Here is a 19,842-nt window from a genome sequence, read left to right as displayed (position 1 = left end):
CTCCTCGTTACCCTAGGGGTCCCCCTGCAGGAAGGACCCCCGAATACCTCCCGACCAGACCAAGCAGGGCAATAAACCCGTACCTGGTCTTGGCCGAAAGGCCGAGAAGCGATAACCCGAAATGGGACCCAGGAAAGTGCCCGCTTCTCAGGCTAGGCCTGACAACTGTAGGAGACAGACACACCACACGCCGTATACTCTCTTCAGCGGCGGCGCACAACACTCCATTGCTGCACATTCTAGGCCCGACTAGCCTGAAAAGCATGACACCTTCACTGGGACCCTCCTTACACCTCTCTGTCTGCAAAGGCACGCACATCAGCCGAGGACATTTCAAACGAGATGCCTGCAGAATTTGCATAAACTCCTCCCCTTGACCATAAGTGCAGCGACGCCCGCTGATTAGTCGGCCTGCCGTTCCGTCCTCGTCTCCCCAGGCAATTAAACACACTGTCTGCCCAGCTTCTTTCGGAATATTCACAGCATGTCACAGAAACAGCACTTCAAGGTGCATCACAATTGTTTCTCGGGCCACCGGCAAGTAAATAGACAAGGAAGCTGCATGCTGCAACAGCAGGGTTCTAAAAGGTGTGTCATAATCCTCACTTGCCTTTATTATGTCACTGGGTCCACAAGAGGGAGACACACTACATCAGATTAATAGTTTCATTCATTCGGAGATCCAATTGAATTTGCAAATCACAAGTTGCTCCATTAAAGGAATAATTGGATCAATTCAGTAATCCTTTTGGACAAAGAAAAGGGTCTTCTTATCTGCAAATGCTTCTTTGCTAAGAGAGATAAGAAACAAAACAACAAAAAGACACAATAAATTGACACGAAATAAGACACAGGACACAAAAATCTGTTCTTATGCTTTTTTGTTTCTGAAAAGAGACATGATTCTATTTTTGGATAACTGGATAAGAGAAGTGCACCGGTCCTGGAAGTACTGCAATACCAGGTCAATGCGTGGAGTGGACAGAGCAAGCTCTTCTTCCATCTCCCTGTTCTAAAAATCCATTTAATATATGGCCCCCAGATAGGGGGCGTATCAGATATTAAACTGATAAGAACAGATTTTTATTTTTATTTTTTTCTTCCCATTCAGATTAACGTATTCCCTGATACCGTCATACTTAGTCGTTCATGCTGACTTTCAGTTGCACCATACTTTTCCTCATCATCATGGTACTTTAATTTGATTATTTTCCAACAACTTTAAACAAAAGAACCCACCCCAATTTTGGGGGGAAAAAAACATAACCTCTGTTCTTATCAATACAACATCAAACACATCCCCTCTTCCACCCTTATTACACCCTCATCAAATTTTCCTACTAATCAAATCACCATTCCAAAAACCAAACACCCCATCACCCACCAAAAACCCTACACCACCCCACTCTAACCTACCTAAATTGAACTAAGTGTTTCCATTTCTTGTGTTTCCACACCCCCTCGGCATCATCTACCCCTTTGGTCTTTTTATCCCATAAGAAACACACATACAATTTCCCTAACACCATCCTTAAACACTCCTTCACTTTAATTTTCTCTCTCTTAAAAACATAAATGTTTCTGACATCCCACAAACACTCTAAGATACATACCATCATAAACCATAACACTCTCTCTTTTTCTTTACCACATGCTCCCAAACCATACATAGCTGTTTTCCATGTCACAACATTCAAACCACATAACTCCTTACACATGTCACCCATTCCCCTCCATACCTGTCTTGCATAACCACAGTTCCATACCAAATGCATCACACTTTCTCTCCCTCCACAACTCTCTCTAGGGCATTCCTCCGTTCTCACCAAGTCTCTTTTCTTCTGAACCTCTCGTACCGGCAATATATCATGCAAACCCATCCAAACAATCTCTCTTTGCCTGTTATTCAAACCTTTCAAACCGATCTTCCTCCAAATATCCTCACACTCAACCGATTTCAGCCCACTTATACCACTCAATACTTCTCTCCCTTTTAACACACTTAAGACCTTCTTCCTCTCCACAAACTCAGCCTTACTTACCCCTAACAAATCTTCTTTCCTTACAAACCTTTCAATGATCTCATACCACTTACATACCTTAAAAGCCATTGGCACTCTCAAACTCCTTTCCTGCCATTTCAAACCACACATCATCCACCCTGCCATATACCTAACCATACATCCTGCCTTACTATCCTTCCCACCCAACTTCAACACTTGCGATATATAATTTAACATCAAATACCATTCAACATTCAGAAACCCCAAACCACCCTTCTCCTTATCTTTCATAACCATCTCTCTCTTCAACCTCTCCATTCTACAGCCCCACACAAACAGAAACAACAACCTATTCATCTTTCTTAACACCAAGACCCCGGGAGGAAACACATTCGCCACATATAACAAAATTGGCAACACAACCGCCTTAACAATCAAAACTTTACTTGTAACAGTCAACCTCCTCAACTTCCAAAAATTTAACTTCCTTTCCAACTTCTCACCTACCTCTCGCCAACTCTCATTCCCTTTCAGATCTTCATTGAAAATTACCCCTAACACCTTTATCCCTCCCTCAACAGTCACCACATCACCATCCATCACCCTCATACCCCCAAAACATCTAATTTTTGTTTTCCCCAAATTTAGTTTAAACCCGGATGCACCACAATAAAATCCAATCAATAATTTTGCCCTATCCAGTGCAGCCTTATTTGTCCCAACCACCACCACATCATCCATATAACCCAACACTTTCACACTTCTACCCCCACTCCCTGGAATCATCACACCATTCATCACCTTATCTTTCCTTATCATACACAACAATGGCTCTATGACACATACAAAAGCAATCGGCGACAACGGACAACCCTGTCGTACCCCTGATTCAACCCTAAAACTCTCACTCAAATGACCATTCACCAACACCCTACTAACCACCCCCCCATACATTCCTTTAATCTTCCTCACAAAATCCACCGGAAACCCCATTCTTACCAAAACCTTCCACATAAAGACATGAGACACTCTATCGAACGCTTTTTCAAAGTCAAGAGCCATTACAAACATACCTTGCTTTCTTCCCTTACAATCCTCAATCACATCCCTCAATAACACCAAATTATCACTTATCTTCCTCCCGGGTACCGAACACGTCTGATCTTCCCCAATCACCTGCTCTATCACGCCTCTCATTCTATTTGCCATTAACTTTGCATACAATTTGTAATCTACATTCAGTAAGGTTATAGGTCTCCAATTTCCCAAATCCTTCTTCTCACCCTTTTTATGAATCAGCACCACCACTCCTTCCTTCATTGATTCACTCAAACACCCATTCTCAAACATATACTGCACCACTTCCTTCACATCCGCACCCATAACCTCCCACATCACACTATACAATTCTATCGGCAACCCATCCTTCCCAGGTGTTTTATTTCGTGCCATACTATCTACCACACTCTTCACTTCTCCAACAGTCACCTCTCTCATTAGTATGCCCCATTCTTCCTTATACACCTGGCTTTCAATTGTACCCAACACATCCTCTTCCAAACTTACATCTGTCCACTTCTTCTCATATAGAGTCGCATAATAATTCTTCACCTCATCAACCACTTCTACTCCACTCACTTCACTACCATCCTCCTTGACAATCCCATTTATATCCCTTTCACCTCCACATACCTTTTTAAAAAAGAACCTACTGCATGCTTCATCCTCTTCCATTCTCTCCAACTTTGACCTAAAAACAATTTGTCTACCTTTTTCTTCCAACTCCACACTCATCAACTTTTTCTCCTCAAGCAGCTCCTCATCCACATCCAAACCTGCATCCCTCATATTCTCCCAAAGCACCATTCTCTTCAACCTCAAGTCATACCTCTCCCTCTTCTTCCTTGCACACTCTATCCCATATTCTCTAAAAAACCATGCTATTTGTTCTTTCATCCAATCCCACCACTCTAAAATGCCTACAAAAGATTCTTTCTCCATCCTCCACTCATTATAACACTCAAGGAACCGGCTTCTCACACCTTCACCATCCAATAAACTCACATTCAATTTCCAAATACCTCTACCATAGTCCAGTCCTCTCTTATTCACTAATTTACACACCAAACATTCATGATCCGAATACACTACCCTCACTTGCTCAAACCCTACACACGTGAAAACTTTCGCCGCTAAAACATAATCCGCCCGTGACACAATCCCACCTCTGTCCGCTCTATAAGTGGCCTTTGGCACACCTCTATTATACATACATGCCACATCCATAAGTGCAAAGTCAACCATCATATTCCTAACCATATTTCCCGTGACGTCAACCTTACAATCACTCTTACCCCCACATATTTTCTTGTCAATTGCACAATTCAAATCCCCCACAATCACCACCGGTATCCTTCCAGGCAAAAAGAAACGCAATCTCTCAAATAATTCCTTCCTTTCATTCTTAGATACTGGCGCATAAATATTTACCACCCGTACCCTCCACCCACCACAAATCACAGTGACCAAAATACATCTCCCCACTTCAATCACCGTATATGATTCTATCCTAAAACCACCCCCTTTCACCAACACCCCAACCCCATCATTCCTATTACTCCCTGAACCACTCCACACAGAATCCCCATGTACCCACTCCTCCTTTTTTAGTGCTACCTTAATCCCGCATTCTTGTAAACAATAAATATTTCCTTCCTTAGTTGCAAGATCATCCAATATGGCAGCCCTCTTTACCTTAGAGCCACAACCCCTAATGTTAATTGAAACAACCGCAACCCTACTCATAATGCAAGAAACTTATGTATAAAGGTAATCCCCTTTTCAAAAAGGAAACCAAAAAACTACTTCCAAAAAACCCCCACAATAACATCATCCTTCCCCACTAGCTGGAAAACCCATTATATCTCGAAATTCCTTAACTTTCCCATCTTCCAGGAACTCCACACCCGGGGATTCTGGAGAAATTATTTGCGCCTCCGGACTCCCCATCCCTTCAGAATCACTAGATGACGGTAAAGAAAAGCCCGGACTCAGACTTAAATCCATCTCACTGTCCCGATCAGAAAAAACCTGCTGAACAATACCACAACTGTCCTTCACCAACACCCCAACCCCATCATTCCTATTACTCCCTGAACCACTCCACACAGAATCCCCATGTACCCACTCCTCCTTTTTTGGTGCTACCTTAATCCCGCATTCTTGTAAACAATAAATATTTCCTTCCTTAGTTGCAAGATCATCCAATATGGCAGCCCTCTTTACCTTAGAGCCACAACCCCTAATGTTAATTGAAACAACCGCAACCCTACTCATAATGCAAGAAACTTATGTATAAAGGTAATCCCCTTTTCAAAAAGGAAACCAAAAAACTACTTCCAAAAAACCCCCACAATAACATCATCCTTCCCCACTAGCTGGAAAACCCATCATATCTCGAAATTCCTTAACTTTCCCATCTTCCAGGAACTCCACACACGGGGATTCTGGAAAAATTATTTGCGCCTCCGGACTCCCCATCCCTTCAGCATCACTAGATGACGGTAAAGAAAAGCTCGGACTCGGACTTAAATCCATCTCACTGTCCCGATCAGAAAAAACCTGCTGAACAATACCACAACTGTCCTTCCCTTTGCTGTCCTGAGTTTTTTTCTTTTTTTTCCTTGCCGGCTGGCTAGGAAGATACTCCCGCAAATCTGCTGGAGTCCTAGTGTAGTCTTCTTCAACACTTCCTTCTCCCAAGCTACAACCGGCTACCTGCTCCGACTGGAGGAGGGGGCTCCCAGTCTGCGCACCACTCAACACTTCCTCAGCAGTAAGATTTCCCCCACTGTAGCTCACCAGCTGATTAGCTGGTAGGCTCCCTTGACCTGGGCTGTCCTCCCTACTCCCTTCCTCCTGACCTCCTTGCCTCTCTTCATTTCTAGCAGGCTTCTCTCCTCTGCCAGAAAACCATTTGGCATTGTTGTTTGCCTCTGCCTGGAAGTTCCTAGGACTCCTCCTTATGTTCTCCACCACCATAGGGCAATTCCTAAACTTATGCCCTCCGCCTCCACATATTTCACACATGGGGTCCTTAGGGCATTGCCTTGCCCCATGCCTGGTATTGCCACAATTTCTACAGGAAAACATGTTCACACACTCTCCTCTCTCATGTCCATGTTTAAAACATGCACGACAAAACTTTGGCTGACCCGGATAGGTCAGTAAACCCCTCAAGCCACCGATTACAAAAGTTGCCGGGGGATGTTTAACTCCATCCAAGCCTTGTGAACCTGGGCTTAGCTTCATCCAGAAACGCCACTTCCCATTATGTATGCCACAATTATTTGTCATCATCTGGGCATCCCTAATGTAGGAACAATAGCGGGACAAGAAAGCAGTCATTAAACCCATTTCCACAAAAGGATCATATACGTGCATTGTCAAGGGCCTCTCTCTACACAACGCGGGAACCACCTTATTCTCCTGCATATAAGGGTGCGCATGCAATGCCTCCAATTTAGACTGAACGTCTTTACTCACCCCCTCCTCCACGAATGTAACGTCAATTACATTTTCTGGAAGAACCTGGATACAAAGGATCTCCCTCCTTCTGACGCTGATCAGACCTTCCAAGATAATTTCCACCAATTTCCGTATCTTTTCTTCTCTACCGCCTTCCATCTGTAGCCGAACCGTATTCTTCGTCTCCGACATCTTGGCACTCCTTCCCGATCACCACTCCAACGAAAACCACCAACTCCACCAGCCGCACGATCCCAACTCGTAACTCTAGGGGTCCCCCACCAGGAAGGACCCCAAAAAACCTCCCGACCAGACCAGGCTGGGCAATAAACCCTACACCTGATCTTAGCCGGAAGGCCGAGAAGCGATAACCCGAAATGGGACCCAGGAAAGCGCCCGCTTCTCAGGCTAGGCCTGACAACTGTAGGAGACAGACACACCACACGCCGTATACTCTCTTCAGCGGCGGCGCACAACACTCCATTGCTGCACATTCTAGGCCCGACTAGCCTGAAAAGCATGACACCTTCACTGGGACCCTCCTTACACCTCTCTGTCTGCAAAGGCACGCACATCAGCCGAGGACTTTTCAAACGAGATGCCTGCAGAATTTGCATAAACTCCTCCCCTTGACCATAAGTGCAGCGACGCCCGCTGATTAGTCGGCCTGCCGTTCCGTCCTCGTCTCCCCAGGCAATTAAACACACTGTCTGCCCAGCTTCTTTCGGAATATTCACAGCATGTCACAGAAACAGCACTTCAAGGTGCATCACAATTGTTTCTCGGGCCACCGGCAAGTAAATAGACAAGGAAGCTGCATGCTGCAACAGCAGGGTTCTAAAAGGTGTGTCATAATCCTCACTTGCCTTTATTATGTCACTGGGTCCACAAGAGGGAGACACACTACATCAGATTAATAGTTTCATTCATTCGGAGATCCAATTGAATTTGCAAATCACAAGTTGCTCCATTAAAGGAATAATTGGATCAATTCAGTAATCCTTTTGGACAAAGAAAAGGGTCTTCTTATCTGCAAATGCTTCTTTGCTAAGAGAGATAAGAAACAAAACAACAAAAAGACACAATAAATTGACACGAAATAAGACACAGGACACAAAAATCTGTTCTTATGCTTTTTTGTTTCTGAAAAGAGACATGATTCTATTTTTGGATAACTGGATAAGAGAAGTGCACCGGTCCTGGAAGTACTGCAATACCAGGTCAATGCGTGGAGTGGACAGAGCAAGCTCTTCTTCCATCTCCCTGTTCTAAAAATCCATTTAATATATGGCCCCCAGATAGGGGGCGTATCAGATATTAAACTGATCAGAACAGATTTTTTTTTCCTTTTAAAACCATTCAGGTTAAAAAAAAACTGTTGCGTGACTCCCGAAGGAGTCATCCCATCACTTTGATCCTCTGTGCAACGTTTCTTCCACTCATCACCATGGTTCTAAATTATATTTTTTCAATTTATTATTATTTACAGAACACAATAAAAAACCCAAACACCAACTCCCCCACCCATTATAACAAACCACACCACACTCCACCCTCACCATCTTATCTAAGTCTAACCATATGTTTCCATTTTTTGTGTTTCCAAATACCTTCTGCGTCACTCTCACCCCTAACTCTCTTATCCCACACATAACCCATATACAATTTCCCCAAAATCATTTTGACACATTCGTTCACCTCTATTTCATCATTCTTAAATACATATACGTTCCTAACATCCCACAAAGATTCTAGTACACACACCATAAGGAACCATAACACTCGAACATTCATTTTACCACATGCGCCCAATCCAAACAATGCAACCTTCCATGTCACTTTTCTTACACCAGTTAACTCCTTACACAACCCACCTAACCTTTTCCATACTTCTTGCGCATATTTACAATTCCATACCAAATGCATTATACTTTCACACCCCTTGCAATCATTCCTAGGACATTCCTCTGTTCTCGTTAAATCTCTTTTTTTCAATACCTCTCGCACCGGCAACACACCATGCAAACTCATCCACACAATGCTCCTCTGTCTATTATTCAACCAGCTCATATTAACTTTCTCCCACGTATCCTTTGTCTCTTCCCTGTTTAAACAATCAATATTACACACCTTCTCTCTGTCACGCAACACTTTCATAACTTTCTTCCTTTCCATAAAGTCTTTCTTACAAATCCCACACAAATCCCATTTTCTCACAAACTTCCCAATCACCTTATACCATTCTCTTATTTCAAAAGCCATTGGCACTCTCAAATCCCTTTCGTGCCACTTGAACTCACACAACATCCATCCAGCCATATATCTAACCATACTCGCTGCCTTGCTTTCTTTCCCACTCAATCTTAACACTTGCGCCACATAATTCAAATTCACAAACACCTCCACATTCGGAAAATCCATTCCCCCTTTCATCCTATCCTTTCTCACCACTTCACGCTTCAAGCGTTCCATTTTGCATCCCCAAAAAAACAAGAACAACATCCTGTCCAACTTCCTCACCACAAGCACCCCAGGCGGAAACACATTCGACACATACAGTATCATTGGTAACACAATCGCTTTCACAATCAAAATTTTCCCAGTCATCGTCAAACACCTCAAATTCCAAAAACACAACTTTCTTTCAACTTTCATTCTCAATTCTTCCCAACTTTCTTTCCCTTTCAAATCCTCATTTAATACAACACCCAATACTTTTATTCCACCTTTCACACATTCCATCTCATTGTCATACACACTTCCCTCCCCAAACATCTAAATTTTGGATTTCCCCCAATTTAGTTTGAAAGCAGACGCCCCACAAAAAAAGCCAATTATTAATTTTGCCCTATCCAGCGCGACTTTGTTTTCCCCCACAATCACAACATCATCCATATAGCCAAGCACTTTTACACATTTACCTCTGCATCCCGGAATCATAATGCCTCTCATCACCTTATCCCTCCTCAACATACATAAGAATGGCTCTATCACACATATAAACACAATCGGAGACAAAGGACAACCCTGTCGTACGCCAGATTCAATCTTGATACACTCACTCAAGACACCATTCACTAACACACGACTTGTCACACCATCATACATCCCCCTAACTTTCTCTACAAACGTAATTGGAAAACCCATTCTCACCAATACTCTCAACATAAAAACATGAGACACCCTATCAAACGCTTTTACAAAATCAAGAGCCATCAGATACACTCTTTTCCTTCTATCCATACAGTCACCAATCATATCTCTCAGCAACATTAAATTGTCATGTATTCTCCTTTCAGGCACCGCACACACCTGATCCTCGCCAATTACCTGATCAATCACCCCTCTCATCCTATTCGCCACAACTTTCGCGTAAATCTTATAATCCACATTCAACAAAGTAATTGGCCTCCAATTCTCCAAACATTTCCTTTCGCCCTTCTTATAAATCAGAACAACCACACCCTCTTTCATAGACACACTCATCCTACCAGTCATAAACATATATTTCACAATCTCCACCACATCCTTACCCACAACGTCCCACCACATACTATAAAACTCTACAGGTAGTCCATCCTTACCAGGTGTCTTATTCCTGGCCATACTATCCACAGCACTTTTCACTTCATTCTCAGTCACCTCTCTTACTAACACCCCACAATCACTCTCATTTACCCGATCCACCACTGCACTCAACACCTCATCCTCCATGTTTTCATCACAATCTTTCCTTTCATACAGGACACCATAAAACCTTTCAACCACTTTCATCATATCATCACCACCAACCTCACACCCATCCTCTCTTATGATCACATCCATATCTTTCTTTCTATCACACACTTTTTTAAAGAAAAATCTGTTACACTTTTCATCCTTCTCCATCCTTTCCACCTTCGCTCGGTACATAATCTGCCGGCCCCTTTCTTCCATAACTCTTCTGACAGCCTTTCTCACTTCAACAATCTCCTCAGTTACATCATCACCACACTCCCTCATCCAATACAAATACTCCAACCGCCTATTAATCCGATCATATTTTTCTCTCTTCAATCTTGCCTCCCTATAACCATTCTTTCTAAAAAACACAGCAATTCTCACCTTCATCCAATCCCACCATTCTAGCACACAATCAAACTCTTTCCTCTTCTTCTTCCATATCCCATAACATTCAAGGAACCGGTCTCTCACCTCTCTATTTTCGAGCAACTTAACATTCAATTTCCACACACCTCTCACAACCTTACCCTCCCCTTTACATTCAATCCTACATTTAATACATTCATGATCTGAGAACCCTACCCTCATTTGTTCAAAGCTTGCACACGTGATTTCTTTCGCAGCCAAAACATAATCGATACGTGACTCAATCATACCCCTATCAGCCCTGTAGGTCACCATAGGTCCTCCTACAGCACATTCTCTCGCCACATCAACCAGTGAAAAATCATCAATCATTCTCCTCAACATATTGCCCGTGACATCAATCTTAACATCCTTCAAACCTCTTTTCACCCCTTTATCAATCACGACATTCATATCCCCCACAATCACCACCGGTATCCTTCCAGGCACAAAATATTCCATTCTCTCAAATAACTCCTTTCTCTCATTTTTATTTGCTGGTGCATAGACATTTATCACCCTAACCCGCCACCCATCACAATTTACCGTAACCATCACACATCTACCCACCTCAATGATTGTGTAACACTCTATACTAAACCCCCTACCCTGCACCAACACCCCCACACCGTTGTTTCTATTATTCTTAGATCCACTACAAACGGAGTCTCCGTATCCCCATTCCTCTTTCCTTGGAGGTACGTCAATGCCACATTCTTGTAAGCATATTACATTGCCCCCCCTCCCGGCCACAAAGTCCAGAACCGCTGTTCTTCTGGCCCTGGATTTACATCCCCTAACATTTAGGGAAACCAGGGTCATATTTTTCCTCCCAGAACTAGCTCATCCGTGAGCCGTCCTCACAGTCCGTAGGCACTCAGCCTTCATCCCCCTTAGGGTAATCACTCATATCCATGAGCGAATCCCCAGATCCTTCTTCAACCAATAACGATCTTGGAGAGTCACCAGAGGAAAGGGACACAGGGGGGGGAAAGGAAGCAGACATCGGCAGATTGTAACAGGGATCAGAATACTCCATTGGACTAGGGACCTCCTCTATCCGCGGTTTCTTTTTAGCCCCACTCAGAAAGTCCTTGCGGTATCTAGCCGGCGTCCTCCGGCAATGTACATCCTCCTCACTGGATTCCATATCCACATTCTGACATGCAGTAATATTGGTGCTGTCCACTTCAGCACCATTATCCTCTTCTTTACAGCTCGCGTTGTCAGAGCTGCTTGTGTCTCTCCACACAAGCTGCTGTCCGGGCACAACGGGAGACTCAGGTGGAGCATTAGTCACAGTCACAGCAGAAGACTCGGTGTCAGATACGGACATGAAGACAGCAGGGATACCGATGTCCAGGTTGGTATTAGACATCACGGAGGGAACGATGTTAGTTTTATTTTCAGGCACAGCCAAAAGACCCTTAACGGGATCAGTTGACATAGCGGGGGGGTCAGCGTTAATATTACCTGTAGGCGGGATAGCAGACTCAGCGGCAGCTCCGGGCACGGGCACATCAGAGATTCCAGCAGCGTCCCCACACTCAGGCACAACAGCGGGTATAACAGGCACAACAGCGGGTATAACAGGCACAACAGCGGGTATAACAGTTGCGGGCATACTCACCGGCTCAGCCGCTGGCATATTCTCGGGCACGGTCCCATCCATCGGTACCGTTCGAGGGGGTGGGGCCACATCCCTCAACGGGTCATTTTGAACCCCTTCTTTGGCGGGGAAATTTCTGCGCTGAGCGCGCTCAGCACCAACGGCTGCAGCAGCCGAACCGTCATCGTCGGAATCATAATAAGAGATATCAGGGTCAGACATTTTAACCCTCTCTTCTTTAAATTTCTTTGCATTCTGTGCAGCCGACTCTCTGGGTGATTTCTGATTACACTCATCCCTGACAAGTATCTTGCTGCACATTTTGGCCAGGTGGCTCTCCTCACCACACAGCTCACACTTTTTGGGTTTTGTACACTCTGCGGCCATATGGCCGTCTTCTTTACAATTCCTGCAAAGTTTCACATAGGGGCAGTTCACTTTATCATGCCCGTAGGCGCCACATTTCCTGCAGGAAAAGGGTTGCCCCCTGTAATATAGGTGGCCCCTCACCCCCGCAAAGGAGAAAGACGCGGGGGGATGTTTAAACCCTTCATGTCCATCTGGGTCAGGCCTCAACCTGACCCAGAACCGCAAAAACCCGTTGAATATACCACAACAATTAGTCTGCTGGTCACCACCTCTGACGCTGCTGCAGTATCTCCTCAAGAATGCAAATATGTATTTCGTCTCAGCGAAAGGATTAAAAAGCCGCATAATCAGCATTATCTCGCTTTCCTTCTCAGGTACAATACTGACCCCCCGCATTACCTCGGTCTTTTCCACCTCCAGCAGTTTTTTTAACGTATCTTGGTAGATCCCTCGGTCAATGAAAGAAACATCGAATAAACCCGTACTTGGAAATTCTTGGATACAAAAAATTTCATACCTCTTTACTCCAGCTAGACGCCCCAGAATATCGCTCACAATGCAACTTACTCTACCTGATCTCCCTTCCAAGTACATCCGGATAGTATCTTTCAGCCCCGACATCCTGGCAGCCCAGTCGGACTCCGAAAAAAAAGGACAAAGAAAAAAACTCCTGAAGATGCTCAAAAAAGGTCCCACCTCGTTATCCTAGGGGCCCCCCGCAAGAGGGGCCCCCGAATACCTCTCAGCCCAGACCGAATGAAGCAGGAACTCCACCTGATCTGAGCCAAAAGGCCGAGAAGCGATAACCCGAAATGGGACCCAGGAAAGCGCCCGCTTCTCAGGCTAGGCCTGACAACTGTAGGAGACAGACACACCACACGCCGTATACTCTCTTCAGCGGCGGCCCACAACACTCCATTGCTGCACATTCTAGGCCCGACTAGCCTGAAAAGCATGACACCTTCACTGGGACCCTCCTTACACCTCTCTGTCTGCAAAGGCACGCACATGAGCCGAGGACTTTTCAAACGAGATGCCTGCAGAATTTGCATTAACTCCTCCCCTTGACCATAAGTGCAACGACGCCCGCTGATTAGTCGGCCTGCCGTTCCGTCCTCGTCTCCCCAGGCAATTAATCACACTGTCTGCCCAGCTTCTTTCAGAATATTCACAGCATGTCACAGAAACAGCACTTCAAGGTGCATCACAATTGTTTCTCAGGCCACCGGCAAGTAAATAGACAAGGAAGCTGCATGCTGCAACAGCAGGGTTCTAAAAGGTGTGTCATAATCCTCACTTGCCTTTATTCCGTAACTGGGTCCACAAGAGGGAGACACACTACGTCACATTAATAGTTTCATTCATTCGAAGAAACAAAACAACAAAAATACACAATAAATTGACACGAAATAAGACACAGGAGACAAAAATCTGTTCTTATGGTTTTTTGTTTCTGAAAAGAGACATGATTCTATTTTTTGATAACTGGATAAGAGAAGTGCACCGGTCCTGGAAGTACTGCAATACCAGGTCAATGCGTGGAGTGGACAGAGCAAGCTCTTCTTCCATCTCCCTGTTCTAAAAATCCATTTAATATATGGCCCCCAGATAGGGGGCGTATCAGATATTAAACTGATAAGAACAGATTTTTTGATTGAAAAAGTAGCTTTATTTTGTATAAAGTACAAAAAACACAGTTCATACATTTCATTCAAGTGTACGCAGTACACCGTAAGACATGATCATGCATACGTTTTAGTACAATACAGGGCATAAAGTACAAGACATGACATCCTACACTATATACATCAAGTACTGCACTAACCATTCAAACTTAAAACGTATCACAGTGCAATAAAATAACATTGGATGTGAGGGGGAGGTAGGTGAGAGGGGTAGGGTGATGGAGTCACGAGCAAAAAGTTTTTATTGAGGACAGACACAAAGGGAAGGGTGCATAAATAGACATGACATTCAATAATACTTCATGCTGTGAAGGGGAGTGGGTTGGAGGGGGAAAGGGAGGGGAGCACAAACCAAAGTTTTTTATTGAAAATAGACACAATGGGGAGGAGGAGAAGAGGAGACAACAATCAATCGTCGTCTTCATCTTCCTCAGGACTGTCAAGGGTGTTATAGTCTCTTAACAGGCTATGGATAAGCCTGCGACAGTCCTGGATGGTCATCTTCTCCCGCTTCAGGATGAGGCGGTTCCTGGCAAGCCACATAGCGTCCTTAAAACAGTTCATAAGGCGCCAGGCCTCCTGGATTGCCTCCACGGTGTGAGTCCCAGGAAATAATCCATAAAATACCGAATGGTATGAAAGGCAAGTCCTGGGCACACTGTCCTTAAGTTCATGTTCCAGGGCATCCAACAATGCCTGTGCAGTGGGACAGTCCCAAAAGATATGTTGAGCAGTCTCCCTCTTGGTAATACAAAAGGGGCAGTGAACATATCTGCACAGGTTCCGGGAGTGCATAAATGTCCTGAGAGGCAAACCCCCCTGAATGGCCATCCATGCAATGTCTTTATGTCCATTAGTCAGTCTCTTAGAGGCCACATTCTCCCAAACATGTTTGGCCGTGGCCACAGGGAGCCCTGGAACAGACTCCATAATGTCCTTAGCTCTGATGAGCTTGTGGATAGTTTTAGGTTTCCACAAGTCTGGTTTAAGTCCCTCCAGATGGTGCTCCCTTACAAATTGTCCAACATCCAGGTAAAACCAAGGTGTAGTCCAGTTGTAAGGGAAGGAGCTGTCCCACTTGTCCCAACCGAGTTTCCTCCAAAGAGGGAGAAGGAAAAAGCGTGACATGGACTTCCCAGCAGAGCAAACGTTCTTTTCAAGGAGTGTCCTGCGGATACAGTTGCAAACAAAGAAGGCACGCAGCATGGTGGGGATATCAGGGATCCCTTTCCCACCTTTGTGGGGCTCCTTGTACATAACTGACCGCTTCACTCTGTCCATTTTGGAGCCCCAGATGAAGTGAAAGACTGTCCTCGTGATGGTCTTACAGACGGCAGCAAGAGGTGGCCAAGCTTGGGCCGTGTACTGAAGAACGGGAAGAATCTCGTTGCGCAGTACCAGTGCTTTCCCTTCGATGGTAAGAAGTCTGAGGCTCCACAGTCCAATCTTTTGCCGGACTGTTGCCAGTCTCTCTTCCCAGCACTTCAGGGCCGCCTCCTCTCCACCGAACCAAACTCCAAGAATTTTGATGAAGTCCGGCTTGATTGTGAAGGGGAATGCAGCGGGGGATGACAGGTGCCACTGACCAAACAGCATTGCCTCTGACTTCCCGCAGTTGACTTTTGCCCCTGAAGCTTGGCCGAAGTTGTTGCAGGTCTGGACGAGTGCTGCCACCGAACGCTGATCAGCGCAGAAGACAGTGACGTCGTCCATGTAGAGCGAACACTTGGCCTCTAGTCGGTCTGGACCCGGTGCGGTGATCCCTCTGATCTCTGGGTTTTGCCTGATGGACATCGCAAAGAGCTCTATACAACAGACAAAAAGGAGAGGTGAAAGAGGGCAGCCTTGTCTGACCCCAGACAGTACAGAGAAGGGGTCAGTCTTCCAGCCGTTCACCAACACCGAGCTGTAAATATCAAGGTACATCAGGTTAACATAAGAACAAAACATATCACCCAATCCAAACCTGCACAGAACCTTACGCATAAAACCATGAGAGACACGATCAAAGGCCTTCTCCTGATCAAGACTGACCAGGGCCACATGTGCATGGCGGTCTTTGATATAATGAACCGTGTCCCTCAGCAGCGCAAGGCTGTCTGCAATCCTTCTACCAGGAATGCCACAAGTCTGATCAGGATGAACAATTCGCCCAATGACAACCTTTAGCCTGTTGGCTAGTACCTTGGCCAAAATCTTGTAGTCCACGTTCAGGAGGGAGATGGGCCTCCAATTTTTGAGGTCGCATCTCTCTCCCTTGCGCTTGTACAAAATCGTGATCAAGCCCTCTCTCAGAGTAGGAGGCATCCTGCCCTCCACCACCATCTCCTCATACAGCTCTAGCAGGTCCGGGCCAATGAGGTCCCACAGCGCTACATAGAGCTCGGCTGGGAGGCCATCACTGCCCGGGGTCCTGCCCGGCCTAAAGGATTTAGCGGCAGAGTGCAGCTCCCCCAAGGTGAGGGGGGCATCCATAGCTGCCCTACCTGTAGGATCAATAGGGTTAGTAATACCTGACAGGAAAGATTCAGCTGCGTCGTCGTCTGTAGTCTTAGGGGAGTAGAGTTTGCCGTAGTAGTCTGAGACGACTCCCATGACGCCCTCCTTCCCCCTCCTGGAGGTGCCAGACTCGTCCCGCAGTTCAGTCAGGGGCGTGTGGCCGGAGTGGAGTTTTCTGAAAAAGAAAGAATTACATTTCTCACCCTTCTCCAGATTCTCCACCTTGGAACGGAAGATGATGCAATTGGCCTCTTCCTCGAAGTGCCTTTTCAGGCCCCCCTTGGCCTCAGCCAGATCATCCTTCACATCCCAGCCGCAGAGTTGGAGATCCAGCAGGGACTGCAGCTGGCGCTGAAGCCTCCTGAAGTTTCTCTTCCTCTCGCACGCCTGTTGGCGGCCTTTAGCCTGAAAGAAACTGCGAAACTTGCCCTTGACATACTCCCACCAGTTAGACATACAGTCAAAATACATTTTGTCATTTTTCCACATTACATAGGCATCCCTCAGCTCAACCATCCCCTTCCTTTCCCAGCAGAGCGCAGTTCAACTTCCAAGAGCCAGGGCCGGGAGGGAACCCGTGACCCAGAACACCTTCAAAGAGAATGGCCCTATGATCAGAGAGAAAGCAGGGAACCATGACATGCCTGTTTTGTCTTACCGCTCTCGATGTAAACACAAAGTCAATCCGGGAACGCACTGAGCCATCGGGGCGACTCCAAGTATAATTCACAGAGCCGGCCCCCATGGATCCCACTGCATCCCGCAAGGATGCTTCGGCTACCATCTCCTGCAACAACCTGGAAGAAACATCAAGTTTAGCATTAGTACAGGAACTCCTACCATCTTCCTCTATAGGACAGTTAAAGTCCCCAGCCATCACTACCGCCCTGGTGGTTGCGAGCTGGGCCCGCAGGGTCTGGAAAAGCTCCAAACGCTCATTCTTACCCGGGGATGCATACACACAGATAAGCCTGATAGGCTTACCCGCCCAGGAGCCATCTACGATAAGCAATCTGCCGCAGACAAACTCCTGAACGGAATCAAGTGTGAAGAGGCTTCCCCTGATAAGAATGGCGACCCCTGCAGACTTACAGTCACTCCCCCCAGACCAATAGGAGGGCCCGTGAGACCACTGCCTCCCCAGATGCCTGTAGGAACTAGAGAAAGGGAGAGAACATTCCTGCAACATGTAAACATCACATTTCTGACTGTCAAGAAAGGTAAACACAGACTGACGTCTAATCTTATCCTTCACACTCCTCACATTAATGGTAAAAAGAGAAAAGTTAGCCATTAGTTGGGAGAAAAAAGAGAGTTAGCACAGTCAATACATCAGTTACCCTCCTTGTCCGGTGGGACTTGGTCCGGTCTGCCCGTGTCCCCTTCGGGTGGGAGCAGACCTTTCTCCTCTAGCTGGTCGAATAGGCAGATTTGGGGCAGTTGCAGGAATTCTTCCTCCTCCTGCTCAGAATCCAGCAACTCATCCACCATCTCTACCAGGGCCCCCTCTGACGGGAGAGGGTCCTCTTCCAGTTCGATTGCCTTTTTCTTGGAAGGGTCAGAGTCGCCAGCTGGGCTGTCCAGCTCTTTCCGCTTCCTCCTTTGTTTGTTCTCATCACCTGCAGACACAAGAGGGAGGAGGGGGGGGAAATCCTCCAGGGAAAGGGAGGGAGCTGCAGTAGCGGTGGAGGGGGTTAGTGCTACTGCAGGGGGGGGGGGTGTTGTGACAGCGGGGAGGGAGGGGGGTGCTGTCACAACAGGGGTGGGAGATATCTTACCAGCTCTTGGCTGCGGTGTGGGCTTCTGTTGCTTCCTCTGGGCTGGCTTGGGCTGCAGGGCAGGGGCAGGTCCGCTTTCCGGCAGTCCAATCCCGGCAGCTGCAGCGTAGGATCTGGCCCTCTGGGGGCAGTCCCTGTAGATGTGGCTGGCCAGGCCGCAGAGGTTGCAGGACAATTTTCTTGGGCAATCCTTGGACTCGTGCCCCGCCACCTTGCAGTTCCTGCAGGCTGAGACCTTGCAGCTTCTCGCCATGTGGTCAGCTTCCCCGCATTTTCTGCAGTTCCTCGGCTGATCGGCATAGTGAAGAAGGCCGGCAGAGCCGCCCAGGGCAAAGCTTGATGGCAGGTGTTGGAGTCCGTCAGTTGCCGTGCTGTCTTTCCTCAGTCTGATGATAATGGACCACTTGCCTGTCCAGAAGCCGTTGACATCCAGGATCTTGGAGGGGTCCTTGACCACGGAGCAGAAGCGGCTCAGGAAGGTAGCGATGTCCTTACCAGGGGTGTGAGGATTTCTCATGGAGACCGTGACTCTTCTCTCCTCTCTCTGGATGGGGCAGTTCCCCACGAAGCGGGAGAAGGGAGACTCCGGTCTCGCAGTCTTCACTGCCTCCCAGTACCTCTTACAGATGGCAATGGAGGCGAAGGTGATATACCAGATCCCTTTCAGGTAGTTCTGCACGCTGAGGGTTTCAGCCTTGGAGAAGCCCTGGTCCAGGATCATCTTCTTGCCGAAGGTCTCGGCCGTCATGTCTGGGACCCTTCCTTCCACTTCCTTCAGCTTCAGGACCACGGTCTGCCTCATCCAGGGTTCCAGAGTGGGGGTCTTCTGGGGGTTGTCCTGGCTGGGCTGGCCTTGTCCGGTAGCAGGAGGGGCAGTGGAGGCAGAGGTTCCGGCCACGGGGGGAGGCTTCGGGGCGGTGGTCTTTCCTCCCTTCTTCCCAGGGGCAGGAGCAGGGGTGGAGGCAGGAGCTGGGGTAGCTGAGGCCATCGTCCTGGCTCTTCCTGGGGCAGAGAGGCTGGTCTTCCGGGGTGGAGGGAGCAGTGCAGATATCCTCCCGCTGGGTAGAGAGGAGCAGGGGCTTCCGCTGAAGAGGAGGCGCTTCTTCCGGTGGGGCAGGGCCCGAGGAGAGGAGGGCTTCTTCAGCCGGAGGTGCTCCCGGCGTCTTCTTCCCGGCAGGCAGGGGGGGTCGGCAGCGCTTCTTCCCCGGGGTCGGTCTTCTTGCTCCTGGCCGGCTTCGATCGGG

The 19,842-nt window shown here is 47.0% G+C and overlaps 2 non-coding genes and 1 pseudogene across 2 annotated transcripts; all 3 read right to left on the bottom strand.

The window, feature by feature from the left end:
- Nucleotides 1–927: 927 nt before the first annotated feature.
- Nucleotides 928–1,121, bottom strand: LOC142095906 (U2 spliceosomal RNA). Its single transcript, XR_012678030.1, has one exon. It is a non-coding gene; the product is annotated as a U2 spliceosomal RNA (small nuclear RNA).
- A 6,592-nt stretch (nucleotides 1,122–7,713) lies between these two features.
- Nucleotides 7,714–7,906, bottom strand: LOC142095922 (U2 spliceosomal RNA). The gene has a single exon (XR_012678035.1). It is a non-coding gene; the product is annotated as a U2 spliceosomal RNA (small nuclear RNA).
- Nucleotides 7,907–14,129: 6,223 nt separating this feature from the next.
- LOC142095850 (U2 spliceosomal RNA) lies at nucleotides 14,130–14,302 on the bottom strand (annotated as a pseudogene).
- Nucleotides 14,303–19,842: the final 5,540 nt, after the last annotated feature.

The sequence above is a fragment of the Mixophyes fleayi genome, chromosome 6, assembly GCF_038048845.1.
Source record: "Mixophyes fleayi isolate aMixFle1 chromosome 6, aMixFle1.hap1, whole genome shotgun sequence".
Lineage (NCBI taxonomy): Eukaryota > Metazoa > Chordata > Amphibia > Anura > Limnodynastidae > Mixophyes > Mixophyes fleayi.
Note: the sequence above shows the minus strand (reverse complement) of the source record. Positions and strands in the feature narration are given on the sequence as shown.